At 46.1% G+C, this 18,467-nt stretch overlaps 1 long non-coding RNA gene across 2 annotated transcripts in view; it reads right to left on the reverse strand.

Annotated features, from left to right (window-relative positions):
- Positions 1-946: 946 nt before the first annotated feature.
- Positions 947-18,467, reverse strand: part of LOC143694887 (uncharacterized) — a 116,357-nt gene continuing 98,836 nt past the window's right edge. The window contains exons 2-4 of one of the 2 annotated variants that reach the window (XR_013183635.1): positions 8,006-8,121; positions 5,454-5,593; positions 947-4,094 (exon numbers count right to left, since the gene is read on the reverse strand). This is a non-coding gene — a long non-coding RNA (uncharacterized LOC143694887). Of the gene's footprint in view, positions 4,095-4,680; positions 5,594-8,005; positions 8,122-18,467 lie in introns of those variants that run through there. The other variant, XR_013183634.1, reaches the window with a different exon arrangement.

Raw genomic sequence — 18,467 nt, forward strand, 5'->3', positions numbered from 1 at the left:
TCTGTTCAGAAATATGTTCTTCTGGACAAGCTACTGCAAACACATCAGCAGGTGGTGGCTGCAGAGAGACAGAATGGCTGCAGTCCTGAGAGTCAAAGCTGGGAGTACTTTAAACAGAAAGACATTTCCATCAGTAAAAGGAAATCTTTCTAAAGTCAACATGAGCTGGTTCCTGGTGAAGGCTTTATCTTTTCTTTGTGAAATAGTTGCCTGCTCCTACAGATTTGCAGGAATAGTTGTACATCATGTGTAGCTCGTACTAAAACAACTGACCAAAAAAACCCCAAAACCCAAACAAAAAAATCCCATCAGTTCCATACTGCTGCCCACCTGGATTCTGCTTTGTTTTGGAAGCTTCAAAGAGTTGAGAATCAAACTCACCCCCAGGGCAACTCCAATGAAATCAATGTGCAACCTTGGGAATTAAACTGGCCCAAGCCTCATTTTCTTTTTAACTGCAGGAATCAAGGTCATTTTCCCATCTGGATTTTGCAGAGGCTTCTGCACATACTGATGAGTTATACCTTTTATCAAACCTTGACCATCATTTTCAGGGCTAGAAAATGATTGCACAGTGTCAGAGGATCACAGAAATAAGATGAAGACTCTTGGTGTCAACATCCAGACCTTATATTTGCTATGTGCCACCTCTCCTGTGTCCCCCAAAGTCATATCCAGTATCCTTCCAGAGTACACTGCAGGAATCTCTCCTCCTTTGTCTCCAAAATCTCACACTTCATGCCAGATGACACCACTCATCCTCTATCTTAACTTCAGGGAAGTTACTCTTTTCCACAGCTGGAGATTTTATGCAACAGTGTGACCAGCATTTTTCTGCTGGCTGAAGGACTGAAAAACCCAACTGTAAGTTTTTGGTTTTGAAGGGGAAGTGGGCCTGTCTGTCTGTCTGTCTGTCTGTCTATGACTATAGGCCTGTAGCCCTCTTCCCTCCTCAGTAATCCCCTCTGTGCCAGCACCTGTGATGTCTGGGGGGTCTGGCCCTGCAGGAACCTCTGATGACAGCAGAACATCTTGTAGTCAGCCTGCCTTGGATCCTGGCTTGGTCAGCACCTCAAAAACTGCTTTTGAGGATTTGAGGGCAAAGACCTCATGGGAGCAAACAGTCAGAGCAGTTATTGCAAGTCCCAAAAATGGTAGGTGGGTCAATAAATGAGAAAAGGACTGGCTGCAGACACCCTCTCCCTCACAAGGTGGTCTGTGCCAGGCATGCTGGCCAAGGCTCCACCTGACACATCCAGCCCCATCATGGGAACAAAACAGGCCATTCAAACGTGGCAGTGGCTGTAAGACAATGTATGGGAGATGAAGGCTCTGCAGAAGCAGTTCCTGACTAGAAGCAGACTGCACAAGGCTTTCTGGACATCCCCTTTTAATCCAAACTTGATATGAGCACATCACCTCCTTGCTCTATAGACTGGCGTGCCAGATGTCTGCTACAAAATAATAACACTGAGAAATTTGTGGTTTGGGATATTTAAATAGCCTAAGCAGAGGATTATTTGCTGTTTAGTGTGCTCTAAAATGTTTTCCTTCTGTGCAATTGATAGCTTTGCTGCTCCTGGACAGAATAACAAACAGCTGTGCTGCTAAATAAAAGAGATCTTTTGGACCATCTCAGAGCACCATCTTGGCAGCCTTGGAGCCCCAATGACTTGCAGAAAGGCTGAGCAGTCGTGGGGCAGGTTTGCCAGCTGGTGCAGGCACTTGCAGCCACTTGGAGTTCATGTATAAAAGATTTCATCACAGATTATTAAAGGCAGAAAGGACAGTTGTAAATCAGAGAGTCTGACCTCTTGTGTAACACAGACTGCTGATTTCAGAGCAGAAGTCAGACATCAGCCTGACCAGAGGTACTCAGCTGGGCAATGGAAATTCTGCTCTCAGTTCACTGGGATCTCACATGCCAGTGTTGTAATTCCATAATGCAGCAGAGAGTTCATTCAGAGGCTGCAGACCAGGTAATCAGATTCTATGCAGGTTTACTTCTTGATTATTTATTCAATAAGGATCACATTAAAAGCCCACTGGAGGCAGTGAGAGACTCCTGTTGACTTTGCAGCAGCCTAAATCAGACCTGAAGCGTTCAGAGTTTTAATATGCACGACTGGAATTTGGTAGCTTCCAGAGGTCTGTATCAAATTATGAGCTCCCTTTGGAGTAATGTGCTCATCACACATCTTTGCCTGCCCGAGGGTAACCTCTCATAACTTGTTCCAAACAGCTTTGCTGCCTGGATTGACACTTCCTTGGAAGACCTCTGAACTCGGATCACCCACTGACCTCCTTCCCTGCAGAAATGAGTTCTTGGCCAAGATGAAGGAGAGTGTGGCTGGTGAGGGTGGCAGAGAGACAGAGCCAAAGCTCAGGAGTTAGGAGCAGTGTAGGCAGAGCTGTAGAAAGGACTCCAAACAGCTCTGTGTGAAGCCTCAGCTAATGTTGCCTGATCCCTCTATTTTATTTCCCCTTCGAAACAGGGCACCACAGGCACTCCTTCCTCCTTTTCTTCTGCATCACCATTCTTCTCCAGCAAAACCTGAATGATGTCTTTTGTCAGAGCTTCTGGGGTTCCTGCAGAGCACAACAGAACACAGAAACTGCCCATATTGGTGGATTCTGGGGTAAAATCTTTCTGGGTGCAGGTTCACATAAGCCAAATAAAAATGTTGTCTTTGATAACCCTTGCTACGTGTAAAAACACCAAAAAGAATGATTTGTCAATATCTGGATATGTTAGATGTGGAGCCAGACGTGTTATATTGTCTCTTGACCACTTTATTATCTTCTATCCCATCTGTAGAAGATTAAAAACCTATGTAATATTTTTTTTGGTGGAACAGTATTTTTCCAATGAGAAAAAACACAGCCTCTGATTTGTATTCCTCTGACTTGAAATCATTCATTTTAAATGACTGTTTGTTCTGCTAATTTAGAATCCGGGCAGGCATGGAAACAATTTATTTTGGTTTGCAAAAGGAGCTGAGCTTGGGTTTGTTAAGTGCATATGTACTTTGTTGCTTTGGAATGCAGCACAGCTCCCTGCTGGAATTAGAGTTCTCCAGAGGCAGGAGCTCCATAGTGAGCTCCATGATGACACCCACGGAGAGGAACCTGTCCTTGACTGAGTGTCAGATCTGTTGCATTTCCCTTGTCTCCTGCACAAGCGTTTTTTCCAAGAGTCACTTAATGAACCAAACCCTCCATGGCCACCCCAATGTGATGCAGCCCAGACAAGGGATAAATGTTCACTCAGGAGCCCAGTCTGACACAGATCCTCTGGCCAAACTCAAATGGGGACTGCTCCTCTCCAAAATCCAATGTGACTCCAGTTCCCTGCTCCCATGGAAAAGTCCTTGTACTTCGTACAGCCCCATCAGAAACTTGGAGTCTCCTCCTGCTGGAAGCATGGAAACCCATTCAAAAAACCAACTTGTGCAGATAAAAAAGGTTTTTGACATCTCTAACAATGGCATTATCTCAGTAAATAAATTATCAGCACTCACTTATAATTACTTTTGTTATACTTGTACCTGCTTTGCAGCAAATTTCCCAAGACAGAGTTCTGATGTCTGCTAATTTTATTTTCCGTAACATCTAAGCAAAACCAATTTTTTTGAAAAATGTTTCTTGGTATTTGAAGCAGAAAAGCAATTGGTATTGAACCAATTCAAAAGCTGGATAATATTGTCTTTCATGATATGTTGGGCAATGATGTGGACTACAGCAACATTACACGAAGCAAAGATTTTTTAAATACCTTTCATTCTGGTTTGCCACTAAACCTCAGTAACAGCACATTAAAGACATGTATTTCAGTACCCCAGCACAGACATTTTGTTCTGTAATTCAAAATGTTTCATCTTATTGCTCTGAGGACTCCTGGCAGTTGGCATGTTTGCACATGTGCTAAGTTGCTGAATTTCTAATATTTCCCCACTTACCTGGTTTGACACTGCATACCTACGTGAGGCAGAGGGAATCAGCCCTGGGAGTGTGAGCACTGCACTTTTGGGGTTGTCAGCCCTTACATGGGCACTCTGGAGTCAGACAGCACAGCAATGGGCTCCTTCCATAAACTGACAAACAACAAAATATGTTAGAAGCTGTATGAATTGAAACCATAACCCTCTAACAGCAATTTGCCACAGAGGTGGCACCATCAGGAAGAGAAGAAGCCAACCCCAGGTGATTTCCTGCAGGCAGCTCAGCCCTTCACCTGTGGGAGCAGAGAGCCCTTCCACCACCTCAGCCACAGTGCCTGGCCACGACCTCAGTGCCTGCTGCCCTCACTGCAGACACTGCAGGAGGATCCCTCCTCACAGGACCCTGTGGGAGATTCCTTGCCACTGGCAGATTAATGAGAGTCCCACAGTCCTAGGGTGGCTTTTGCTCTGAGCCAGAGACTTTCCTTTCTCCATTGAATGGTATGACATTAATGAAAATTAACAACAGCCCATGAACAGGAGCACGTTAAAGCCCTACAGCTGCTATAAACACACAGAGACAGGGTCATCTCTCCACAGATGTCTGCCCTGAGTATTTCTAGCACTGTTGCTAACTAATCCTATTAGAGAGAGCCAGGACTGCCTGAGATTTGCCAGCCATGTGTCCATAGGCAGTGTGCAGACAGAAATGCATGGCAGACCCCAAGATCCCTGGCCACAGGGAGTGTGCAGACAGAACTGCATGGCAGCAGCTGCTGACAGCCTGCCTGGCCCTCAGCTGCCTGAATTTCATAGCAGTGCTGTGCTAAACTGCCAGCTGTGCCCAGCTCCCTTCTGGGTTCACCAGGGATCTTGTTCCAACCACATCTGTCCTGCCAGGTTGGTGCCAGAGCAGGGAGTGAATTCTGTCCAGAGGCTGGCCCTGAGTATCCCAGGCAGGCAGCACAGACTCAGCTGTCTTCACAGAGAGGAAAACTGGCTTCTAGAGCCCCTTGCAAAAATAAATAAATAAATAAATAAATAAATAAATAAATAAATAAATAAATAAATACAGCTCTTAATTCGAAAGTGAGAGAGGCTTGTGGCCAAAATTTCACATTTTGCAGTATTTCAGAGAGCTCTGGTCTTTGTTCCAGGCTGAAACTCCAGCCCAGTTGGCACAAGTCCCATGGGTTTCAGAGCAGCTCAGATTTCATTCTCTAACGCACTGCTGAAAGAACTGGCTTACAAAAGGTGAACAGCTTCTAAGAAATGGGCTAGGGCCCCACCTGGCCTTCCTTATCACTGTCTCCTGGTGTTTTAGTGTGAATAGCAGGCAGGCAGCTGGTGGTGAAAAGAATCCACAGTAACAGCAGAGTCCCCAGGACTGTTAGAGACAGAAGCTGCAGCCCATCTCCTGGCTGAGCTGCACAACAACACTGCAGTCAGGCTGCCCATGAGATGCTTTACAGGGAAGGAATGGAACTACACCTCTTCTGCTGAGCTCTTTACCTTTGTGATAATGCAGGAGAGTGAGTTTGAAAAGAGCTGGCAATCCTCCCTGTGTGCCAGCCACCATGGCTCTTTGTCCCTGTGGTGAACATCAGCCGGCTGAGGATGCCAAATGTCAATTCTGCTGCTGCCTCATGCACCTGAGGGGAAACAAACCATTGCTAACAAATGTGTTTTTCTGAATGTCCCCATCTACAGGTGTGAATGTTGGAATGAAAATGCCCCTGGCTCTGGGAGTGTGGTCCCCCCAGCAGCACCGGGTCAGCCTGCCCTGGCTCTCTGCTCCCACCCACCCTGGAGGGGGTGATCTGGGCTGGTCCTGGCTCCAGACCAGGGCCAGCTGGGCTCTATTCCCAGCCCTCCTCCCCTGCTGTGCAGCTCAGAGCCCTTCTGTGAGCCCCAGGCTCTCTCTCTGTAGCAAAAGAGTGAGCCATAGGTTTGTTTTTGGAAGCTCCAGACAGGCGGTACAACAGTAAGAAAAAGAGAAATACTGGGACTCTCCAAGCTGCTCCTGTCTGTGCAATGGCCTGAGCTCAAGAGTTGATGGAAACTGGGCTCCAGCAACCTCCAGCTCTGGGTTTGGAAGTGAATTTCCACATTGATGAAGAGGCACAAATCTAAATCTCCTTCCTCCTGTACTCCTGCCCATTCTCTATGGTGCCTCTGAAAATTACAGTTTTGCCATTTGAGAACAAAAGTGCTTAGCTGGCAAGAAAGACTCCATAAAGAAAGCAATGGAAGCTGTCCCATCTGCACTGTCTGAACACCATCTGTCTCCCAAGTTTACTCTGAAGCAAAGAAAATCCCATCCAGTCCTCCTGCAATATATCAGTAAATTGCTTAGCAGTGGCACTTGGAGAAGGAATGAACACATTTCAGTTAGACAATGGCATCATTAAACACCAGCTCAGTAAATAAAAACCTGGAGGTTAACATTTGTAGAGATCAAGCAATCTGTTAAGTAAAGTTTACTATGGCATGTTAGGGTTTTTGTTATACAGTTATATACATGTAGCATCCAAAACAGCCTCCTGAGCTTACTTTTAAGATTGTTGTATTTCTTTAAGCACATGTGATTGCCTGAGAGTTACCTGAAGTCCCAAGACTGGTTTGGAACTGTAAATATCTGCAGAAATAGGTGTTTCACTTGTGGTAGATAAAAAAAGGACAACAGAGTGATGGAGAGGAAAAGTAAAATCACAATTTGGTTTGGAAGAGACCTATAAAGATCAAAAAGGCAAAACCAAAAAGATCAAAGCAAATCAAAAAGATTGCTTTAAGGGCTGATGACAAATGCTGAAAATGGGATGTAACTGCTGCAAACAGGCTAGTTACCTTCAGAAAATCCTAATTCCAGGTTAGGTAGAATTGAAAGCTGGGACAAAACCTAGCTGGAAAATATGTATCACCTCTGATTTCCAACACTCTGCAACCATTATGGTTATGACATTTTAATTTACTGCTTTCTACCCTGTAAATCTCAAAATAGCCTCACACATGTCTGGTCCTGGAAGGTGTATGCACTGCAAGCTTAAGCTAAGAGGAGGATCCACTGTTTCTTAGCTGATTTTACAAACAGTCTTTGCATCCAAAGCAGAGTAAACCAGGGCAGGCTTCAAATTTTTCCAAACCCAGATAAATGTTTTTGATTAAGATAAAGCAGTGCAAATCCTTAGGAAGGCTGCTCCTGCAGAGTGCTCCTGCAGGTCCCTGCATGCCCAGGAGATCTCACTGTGCTTTCCAGGAGTGGCTTCTCTGCCAGCTTCAAGGAGTGGCTGCTCACAGCTGCCAGCACTGTGACCCTCCATTAACTCTGTGAACAGGACTTGGGGCAGAATTTGTTTTCAAAGGACCTTGTGAATATTCAGTGTAAAAAGTGACCAGCACATTTGCACTGCAGTGGGTTGTGCCTCACAAACAGCCAAACCCAGTGTTTATAACAACAGTGTTTATATTGTATATAACAATCCCGTGTTGGACAGGGATAAATGAGTACCAGGCAAACCCAGCCTGTGATGCTGAACCTTCCCAAGTGCTGCCCCAGACCCACCAGGCACCAACACTCCCGAGAGCTGCTAAACCTGCTGCCTGCTGAAATGCCCCTGGACTGCAGCCCTGCTGCTCCTGTGCTGCCAGCTCTCCTTCACTGCCACTTCCCCCTCTCCTTCAACATCCCTGCCCCCCACACGGGCCGGGAGATTATCCCAATTATTCCAGATGTTGTGCTCCACCACACTGAGCATAATTAAAGCTAACAAAACATGCCTCAGTGGCTCTGCTGTCATCTGGCACTGAAGGCTGAGGATCCAAATGAGCAGGGCTCAGGCTGATGTCATACTTGAGAGGGTTTGGCAGGGGAGAGGGGCGAAGAAAACAAAAAGAGGTGTGGATTTTGCACAGCTGTTTTTATCATTACAAAACTTCAGTGAAGCATTGATACAGTGGGATGATACTGTGATTGTTGGGGTCTATTGGTTTTGATATCTTTCTGAAATGCAGACTTCTTAGACAAATATTTCTAGGTATACCTTGTATTACCAATGCAGATTTACCTGCAGTTGTGCTCATACAAGGTCCTGGATAGTCTTCCAAAGCCACTCACTTGTGCTGATACAGGCAAGATGCAGCCTTCTGCTTTAAGACCATGATTAATCATCAATGCATTCACCTGAAACAAAATGGAAAGAATAAGAAAGAAAAGACTGCAGTAGAGCTCACATTACACACGCTTCCAGCTCATTTCCCTAAGCAGAGAACTCCAGGCTCACCAGCACCAGGGTGGATGACAAACAAGGGCCATGGCCTTTGGCAAAAAGAAATGCATTTGCTCACCCAGCTCCATCCAAATCTGCAGCAATCAGTGAACAAAGGGCCTCAAGTAGGAAAGAGGAATGGAAATAATTTGCCAATAACAGTTTGGACTGACACTGGATCCTAACCAAGTGCCCAAAGGGTGAGAAGAAGCAGAGGTTAGGCAGGACCAGCAGCTGGAGATGATTTCTTCCCCAGGTCTTGCTTATCTAACCAGGCAGAGCTCTGGGAGCCCCTGCCAGTGGTTTACAGGGTATGGTCCCAGTCCATTCTACCTTTTTGGCTGCTAAGTTTTGCTGCAAGCAACTGAGAATACCCAGATGCCCATAAAATGGCCCTTCCCTCCCATGGCTGGTTTTTCAGGTGCTGCTGGGCTCCACATCCCAGCAGCTGAGAGGAGCTCTTGAGTGGGGAATGCTAAAAGGGGATCCTGAGGTCATCTCCAAGGACCTAGCAACAATTTCCAAACCACAAAGGACTGAAACTCTTCACTCATGGCCCCACTCCTACAGACTTCTGAGCCGCTTAGTTGTTTTTAAAAATGAATGATGACGCTCACATATCCTCTCCCAATGCCAGAAAGGCCAGAAACTTTGCAAGTTTTCATGTGATGGCACTTCAGCAGGCTGAGAAGCATTCCTGGGCTTCTCAGCGTGTGAACTGCACTCTTCATTTTCATCTTTAATATTATACCAGGGATGTGTATTCCAGAAGCATTCAGAGCTGCATGAAAAGCACAGAATAATTCCCAAAATCTAGGTTTATGCTGAATGAAAGAAGGGACTCCCTGTCCCTCTGGTACACAATCAAAGAGGCCAGCTCCACCTCATACAGAGCAACACTGCACATCCACAGAGCAAGCTTTGTGCAAGATTCATATCCTGAACATACAAACTTCTCTAAGATACCATCCAAAAGTGATAACCACACGCAGAGCTCACTTAACACCCAGCACCTAAAGCGTTAACACAGCACAGAGGAAACCATGTAATCCCTGGAATGAGGACGGTGCTCCAAGAATGGATCGATCCAGGGTTGCCCTTCAGTGCCCAGCTGCTGACAGACAGCAAATTGATCCGTGTGGTTTGAATTCCTGTGCTGACAATCCAGGCAGGAGAGGGCCAGGAGCTCTGAAATGCATAATCTGTGCCTGGCACTCGCTCGCTGTGTACTGAACAGCCATAAAACCTTCTGAGCAAGCTGTTTCCCCTCTAGTTGGTTAACATTTGTATCCAGCTGAACTCCTGGGGTGATAACTACAGCAAACCTCCTCCTCTGAGGCAGATAAATAAAACATACTGTAGAGAAAAGTGCAGGGTATTGGCACGTCTCTCCCACAGGCTGTAAGCAGCCGAATGCCGCGTCCCAGCGAAGGCGAGGAACGAGAGGGGTTATTCCCCAGAGAGGCTCTGCTCCCTCTCTGCCTTTCTCCCTAGAAACTGATCCATTTTTCTGCTCCTGGCGGGTGCACAGAGCCATACCCCGGCACAGGACACAGCAGCATCTTTGCTAATTCTCCAAGTGCCACCTACAGTTTGTGCGAGTGCATGTGTGTGAGCAAACACAGTCCCAGGCAGAGAGGGAGACATCCTACAAACGATATTTATATCTCTGAGTGCTGAGACATGATCAAACCAGCCCCTAGCTCTCACATGAGAGGACAGAAATAAGTCTGGGAATGCTTCTGTTCTGGGAGCAGGTCCTCTGCCTGCGGGGGAAGCCAGGCACTGAGCACACAAACTCTGCAGGGGCACAAACAAGGAGGGTCTGGCTGCACCTGGCATGATCTGTGAGTGCTCCTCCATTCCTCACTCAGAAAAATTGCCACAACACCAGGGATGCAGGACCTGTTTTCCCCCTGATGAAATACACCAGTGGATGTGGCAGTACCAGCTCCCCAGAGGTGCCACAAAATGATGGTAAGTGGGGCAAGCACTGGAGTGGAGCAGGGCAGTGGCTTCCACCACAGTCCCAGTGCTTCAGCAATCCTCAGCACCACTGCCAGCTTCTCCCCAGCCCTGGAAAAAGGGCCTGCACAGGGCAGAAGCTTTTTTTAGACTGTAAAGAAGGCAAACAGGGCAAAAGAAACGAATGCAACAAGCTGAGAGGCTTAGGGTTTAATCAGAGCTGGCTTTCACTGCTTGCTTGCTTTCTTCACTTATTTTCAAAGGAAAATGTCAATGTCTATAGAAAATACAGAAAACCCCCAAACCCAAACAACTATCCCCCGTTCCCACTGTGCCACTGAAATGGCAGGGGGAAAGGAGGAGGTTTATTTATTTTTATTAATTTTCTTGCAGAGGTAATTTAAAGAAATAAGAGAGGCCTTCACTGGTTCACTGGTCCTGTGTTGTCACACAGCAGTCAGGCTGGCTGGGGAGCTCACAAAATCCATGCCTAGATGCACAAGAAAAACAATGGCCAAACGCACTCCCAGTTGGAGGCTTTCCTTGGAGTTTTGCCTCCCTCACCTGTTTTCTTTGGGGGGGTTTTGACAGTTCTGTGCAATAGCTTTGTCTTTTCCTTGGGGTTTCATCCAGCCCATAGCAGGCTGTGATGGACTGCCACCATCAGGGGAGTCCACTGACAGATTTCCACTGGTGTTACGTGCAGAGCTCAAACCAACTCCCGTGGTTTGTTGAAGAGCCTGATCCTGGCTGGAAAAACCCCTTCTCAGGCTTGAGCAGATGTTTGCAGGAGAAGGAGAGGATGGAGTGCTCTGCTCTGGAGCTCCTCATCCCTTCTGCCCACTGCCCCAACTAACCCCACAGAACCCAGCAACAGCCTCTGTTCGGACATGGACACACTTGAAAATGGTTGTTTACAGTGGTTTCACTTGGACTGACAGGAAAACAGGACCACAGAATGGTTTTTAAATACAGCCTGTGGCTAAAAGCCTGGCAGCAGCTGGCCTCTGGCCAGGCTGTGAGAATGAACAATGATATTTTGGGGCAGAGACGGAGGCGAGCCCAGATTCTTCCTGCTATAATTTGACTTTTTGGAATGTACTTAAATGGAGAGGTTGTTAACTAATCGGATGTCTTTCAGTTTGACTCTTAGCTTTGGCTCATGATAGAGCAGATACACAAAGAGCACATTCCCTATACACCCTTCAGTCATCAGTTATTCCTCTCACCCATCAGCTTATTTCTTTCTTTTGTATCTTTTTAATGTTTCTTTGATGCACATTTAGACTTTTTGTGAGAAAAAGAACATGGAAAAACTTTTCTTCCTTTCTGTTCTTAATAAACACTTTTATTCTGCATGTTAACTCATTTCTTGGCTTCTGAAGAAGTAAATAAAATGTTAGGAAGTCAAAATCAAAGATGAAATATTGAGGTTATCCAGACTTCTACCATCAACCATCTGAGATTTTAATTTCTGTTCCAAAACAGCAAGCAAGAAAACAGTTTACAGATTCTTCAGAACTCCCACAGAAATGGGAACAAACAGACTTACTTAAGCATCAAGATAACTATTGTGTCTGCTCCAGCTCATGGCTGTCAGACCCCAATCTTCTCATCAGTGGTGGCAGCAGCCACCTCCAGCCACAGGAGATGGGACCACACTGGCTCCTCAGGGGGCTGTGGTGCTGTGAGACTTGTCCTGCCCCATCCTGTGTGACAGAGCACACAAAGCCATTGAGGGCTGGCCAACACCATTGGGAATGGCAGAGAAAGCTCCTTCAGGGTGGCTCTGGCAGCATTTGGGGTTGAAGGAGCACTTAAATCACTGCTGCTGAGACAGGCTCTCAGCTCTTTTTAACAACACACAAATAACTAAACAGGCCTATGATTACTTTTAGGGATTTTTGATCAGCAGGTGGTCACTCATCTGGCAGATCTTAGGTTCACTACTCCCCTGGTCTTTTCTGCCAGAGGGAGATGTTTGTTGGGAGTGGAGAGAAGGAAACTGAAAATGCAAAAGGAAAACTTGACCAGACTACTCCCACTCTTTGAAAACCCAAAATACATGTGTGCATGCATGAGCTGCTAGGTGGGAGATAACTCCCAGCTGTATGAGAGTCACCCAGCAATAGCCTTGTTTGTACTCTCCTTCCCTCCACTGAATCTGTTGCCTTGGAGCCCATCAGGGGGTTGAGAAGAGCCCCAGAGAATGGGAGAAGTGCCTGGGGATGGTCCCAGAGCCCCACACGTGCCTGAAGGACCCTGCTGCCATCAGGAGCTACACAGGGCTGGCAGGTGCCACAGGGGCAGACAAGCACAGCTCATGGAGCTGCCCTCAATGTTTAATTACAAGTGGCTGGGGAGCCTGCTTGTTGCCCGAGGGATAAGAGGCAGAAAGACAGAAAACCAGTCCTGTGGCAAGCTTGGCTGCCCTTTTCATGAGGAAAAGACAATTTTGGCAATCCTGCGGCAATCCTGTACCATTTTGTTGAAGCCAGTGCTGTGCTATGACCATGTTTGAGTGGTAGAGGACAGGCAGATAAGCCTGAAAATAACTCTCTGGGTATAAGAGACCACAAAAGTCCTCAAGCAGGGGACACACTGCAGAGATGTCAGAAATGGGACACTGGGACAGACAACAATCAAAATGCAGAGTTTTCCCCTTAGAGACCACAGTCAGCCAGCCGTGGCAAACCAGTCCAGAGGAAACTGCACCCCATGAATTCCAGCTGCCATGCAGGGACTCCTAATGCTCTGCACTTTTCTACAGGTCTGAAACAGCCCTGCCAAGGAGCAGGTTCAGGGGTGAGGTGGAGAATGAGCTGTGGCACCACTGCAACAGCTTGATCAAAGGAAAGCAGGGCTCCAGTGAGCCCAGTGACCCAGACCCACACCCTGACATGGCCATGGAGCTGGTGGGTGGGTTTGCAAAGACCTCCTCCTCCAGGCTGCCAGCTCACACCTTTAGCTCTGACTGACAGGGATGCAGCGCTAACTGTGCCTTGCACAAGAGAATCCTCCGAGAAAATGCCATCAAAACACTGCTGAAATGGAAGCAGAACAGCAGGGCAAACAGGGGGACAAGGAAATGGTTAAAGGGGCACATTTTGCATCAAGAGGCAGAAGGCTCCATGCACTGCCTGCTTGGCTTTCCTTGGCAGACATTAGCCTGCCTCCCTCGTGGAAATGGCTCTCTGTGTGCACGTGTCCAGGCAGCTGGCAGGGCTGTGACCCTCTCCCCTGGCTCCTAAGACACCTTCTGAACATGGGGAGCTGTGCAGATAAACAATACATGAGAATGTGTGTGAGGAGAAGTGTGCAAGACAGGGGGAGAGAAGAAAGGAGAATATGAGAAACCAGACATCTGACAAAGAAGGAGGAAAGATGATCAGGCAAAGCAGTGAGATGAGAGAGAGAGTTGTTATTAGAGGCAAGAAGTGAAAAGAGGCAAATTAAACACTGGTTCAAACCAGAGTAAAAATAGCACGGGAGGAAAAGGAAAAAGAAAAGCCTGCAAAGGAATACAACTGATGTCTTTCAGTAGGTGCTATCACACTCACATACCTGCTCTGCCAGCTTTGCAGAGGAGCACACCCTGAAATTAACTGCAGGGCAGTAGGATGGCCCTGGAAACAGCCCTGGCTGTAACCCTCGTGCCCTCCAGCTGGGCCAGCTGAGATAACCTTGGGCACTGCTGCTGGGTCACTGCAGTTAGTTATTTACATCAAGTATTGACCAGTGACTGCAAAAGAACTTTGCTCTTGGCTGCTTTTAGAGACATCTGCATCTCCCTTCACCCACAAAAGCAGATGGGGTCTGGTCCATGGAGCTAAATCCAGCTAAAGCCAAAGTTACATCCAGATACAAAATTAATTGGTGCAGAATTCTTCATGTTGCCGTGTCAAGAAGGATGTCACTATTAAGATAGGTCAGACAGTTAAGACCAGGGTCCAAAGCAATGCATCACTGAAAAAGTCTCAGGTGATAAGATGCATCTTGGGGTTGTTTCCCTGGCCCCTTCCCAAAGCAGGCTTTGTCCTTATCTTGGATGCCCCAGTTCACCACCAAGGGTCACCAATACACGTGCCAAGAATGCAGCTGGTCCCACAGTACCTGCTGCTGCCACTCAGACATCTGAGGAGGTGTAGGGCACTGGAAAGGTAAAATTGACTCACACCACACCTGTGTGCCTGCCCTGCTCAGTCCTCATTCCCCCAGGAGCAGCCTCCAGGACAGGAATGTCTCTAAGGTTTTAAGGAAGCTCTCCTGCTCCCTTTCCTGCCTTCAGTTTTCCTGCCTGACCTTCCCCAGGTGACTGCACTTCAGCTCGCTCCCTGCCAAAGAAGGATCACAGAACCAGCCTGCTCCAAGACACCATTGCAAGAATAAATGCATTAACACTTGTATGAGGCACAAAAGCAATGAGAGGTTGGATGAATATGAAAGATGACTGCACATTCAATTTCTAATGTTACATCCCTGATCAGACCAAGTAACCTGACTTTGCCTAAGTGCCACTCATGCTGACAGCCTCTGGAGAGCAGACAAGGCAGCCTCCTCTGAATAATCTCAAAACCTGAGTGGAAAGACCAGCCCTGGCCACTCTTTGGTTCTGCTGTCACTTCTCTTACCGTGTTTCCCCACATTTCAAGGGGTGCACACACTCAGAGACCTGGAGATCTGAGCAGAATGAAATACCAGAGGAAACAAAGCCCTAGGGCACATATTTATATGCAGTCATAAAAACACAATTCTTGCTTTGATTGTGTATAATCCTGACAATCTCCAAGTGTAAGTACATGCTTCTCCAACTAATCTGAGGTGAATACAAATGTTAGTGCACCATTTATTTGCTTTAATATGAACATAGGTCTAAGGAGAAAAGAGAAGCTGTGTTTGTGTGCCTGTGTGATAGACAGATGGGTTTGAAACACTGGCTAAACATTTTTGTGCTGTAGTTTTATGGGTGGGATTCATGCTATGAGCTCTTTAAAGAATAGCAGTTTTACTCCAAGCCCCTTGCCCTCCCCTCCATCTCAGTGTTGCTGCTCTGCTTTGGGAGCAGATTTCTTGGCTCAGACAAGGAGCAGCTGGAACAATAAGGGAGAGGGGAGGAAGGTCGAGCTGACCTTGTGCTGGGCAGAGCCTGCTGGGGCTGTCTCTGTCTGCTGACACGGCCTCCCCGCGTGGAAACTGCTGCTGGCTGGAGTTAATATTCACACCCACTCTGTGCAGGGCTTCCAGCTACCCAAGGAGCAATTAACCTGCCACAAATGCTTGTTTAGTCATTTTTAATCCAAGGCATTGACAGGAAAACATAATGTTTTTTCCTGCTTGGCTTAGAGTAAGAAGCGATGATGATGTCTACAGATTTACTGATGAAGAGCTTCCTAAAAGGAATTCTCAAACAATGAGCCCTCCAAACAGCCTCTCTTTACTCTCTGATTTTCATGCAGCGACAAATTTAGATTTCCTGTGACTTATACCTGCTTTTGTCCCTTTTAAAATATGCCAGTGCCTCTGTACTGGTGCAGTTGCCTTGCACTTGGAAAGAAACAGTTAAAAGAAATACATTAAATCTTATGCCAGAGCCAGACCTGCTGTCTCAATTCCTTTGAGTCAATCAGCACATTGGTAGTGCTGTAAATCCCGGGCAATTCTGCAGTACAACACCATTTTGTAAGGCAGGTACTGCCCTGCAAAGGTGAATGCATATGCATATTAACTATCAGAATTTATTCAAAGTTCATAATCTCTCAGTGTTTTGCTTATAGTCTAAATATTCCAACACATTATTTTAACTGACATATTTAAGTGAAGTACCAAAGACATATGTACAGGGCATATACTATAGATGTGTAGATACATCACACATACATATTTATTTCACTACACAAGAAGATGGAATCATGGCTATATCTCATGTAGGGCTGGGTGCTGTTTTCTGTAGATCATGATGACAGCCTCAGTTGGAAAACTACAGGCAATTAGCCTTGAATACTCTGCATAAATTCTCAGCTTTTGAGGAGCTGCAAGAAATCAACTTTTATTCAAGTTAAAACTGTTCCTCAAGAAACATGCACATTCTGAAAAATGTGATTTTTCAAGCCAGTTTAACTAAAGATTGTGAAGCAGAGGAAATGAATGTGCAAAAGAAAAGACTTGAGAGCACCCTGAGAATATTTATATTGTTAATTACCAGATACGAACAAAATATTAGTGTGTCTTGTTATCATTGTATGCTTCAATATCATAACAAAAATGAAACAAGGCTAAAAATTGTAGAATGTTTTCTCTACAAACCAGTAGTTTAGTATGAATTTGTTACCACAGTTCTTGTCCTTTAACTAGTAAAAGGGACAGTCAGCTTCTCTGGAAAGCCAGAACATGGCTGAGATACATTTTCTGATTTAGGATTTTTTAAAAACTAGGTCCAATCCATCTCCCACTTTTCTGCAGTACAGGCATGTGAATGCATTACTTGAAGCTCTGTACACTCTGAGCAACAGCATCCACAGAAATTCTTGCAAAACCCAGCAGGGAGTACGAGATGGCTCACCCAAAATGAAAGTGGGATCAGCTGCTGCCTTCTTGATGGAACAGCACAATCCTCACTCCACACCAACAGGCAACTTTATCATCTCCAGGTCCTTTACATCTTGATGAGCAGGAATGAGCACAGCCATAGAAAAGCTGCGATCAAGAGAAGGCTCTCAGAGCAGCTCTCACTGGCCAAAGCAGTGAAGTTCAGCCAGATAACCCAAAGGCTTGTGGCACCAAGGATGGAGCAGGGTGCTGCCAACTTTCCCTTCAGCCAGTGCCTCAGGTGCTGCACTGATTCCTTGTACCTCTCACAGGGGGCACCTTGACTGCCAGGAACAGGGGCAGCTGGCAATAAATCTCTGTTACAGGGGCTCTCTGAGGATATTGGCAAGTTTGTGAGCACAGAGACTTGCAGGTATGTGGTGTGTGCACCTGCACTGGGTGTGCACACAGCCAGTGAATTCCACGCTGGATGTTTATATAGACATATATCCAGTACACAAACAGACCCAAAAGATGCAATTTTCAATGTAACCCATGGCCATCCCATGTGACCTAAATAATTCAAGGGCAGGAAAGCTACAGAATACAGTATCTTTGTTGATAACAAAGCAATAATCCCCTTTCTGTGAGGAAATGACAGGTTTGAAATTGCCTTGTGTTCCCAGACTTTAAACTTGGCAGCATGTTGCTTCTTGTAAACGTTTCACCCCAGAAGAGTCTGGTGATCCATTATTAGCAGCTAATTCACTGTCAGGCATGTGGGCAACAACATTTGGACAGGAGCGATGAAGCATCAGCTGTTGGTCTGCTGCAGCTCCTCCTGTGTTAGAGATGGGGAGATGTTCTGACATGGGAATATATTTCATGTGTTGTGGGTCACTCTTCTGTGAGAACAGCAATTCAGACAAAGTCTGGGCTTTGCAGAATCTCTTCTCCCTGTCTCAGGCAAAGTCCTGCAGTCCCCTGTCCCATGGGCAGAGGGAAAGGAAGCTGCTTGCAATAAAAAGAAAAACATGATGAAAACAAAAATGTGAGTGCTCAAAATTCATGTCAGCCTGAAAAATCAGTGTTGGTTAAAAGTACATGTGTCTGCTACCTCAACAATGTTCCCTGGCAGGCAGCTTGCAGGGGGCATTCTGATTGATGATAATTTTCAATATAGCTCAATTCTTTCATAATGCTGTCTCATTTTTTTAAAAAAAAACAAGCAATTAACAGTAATGAACAATTAAAAATAGCTTTACAAATATCACCATACTCTTACACAGGAAATTACTAAACTCATACGCTTATCTGCCACAAAAAAGATTCAGTCAGCTCTTCTATTTATAACAGCATCTCCCTCAACTAATTAGCAGCATTAGCATTCACAGCCTGCTCACCAGGAGGATCCAAAGACCCTTGTCTGCTGGTCTGGCCTGGATATTTTGCATCATATTCCCATTAGCTCATGGGGACTTTTTACTACCTGCATCCTCAATAAGTCAAGATTCTCTCATGTCTTGTCTGTACTTTTGTCACAGCCAAACATATTTTGCCAGGAAGTCACAGCTCTGCCTGTGGGCGCAGAGCACAAAATTCTGAACTCACCACTGTCACCAAGCCCTCAGTGCTGGTGGCTGCATTATCTCCAAGTCCTTTGCAGAGCCATCATAGCAGGCAAGAGCTGTACAGCAGGAATAATAATTTTAGATTTTTTGCCTATGCCTGAGTGACAGAGAGAAAAGAAAAATCTTTCCAGAGCAGAGAG

Source organism: Agelaius phoeniceus, chromosome 10, assembly GCF_051311805.1.
Source record: "Agelaius phoeniceus isolate bAgePho1 chromosome 10, bAgePho1.hap1, whole genome shotgun sequence".
Lineage (NCBI taxonomy): Eukaryota > Metazoa > Chordata > Aves > Passeriformes > Icteridae > Agelaius > Agelaius phoeniceus.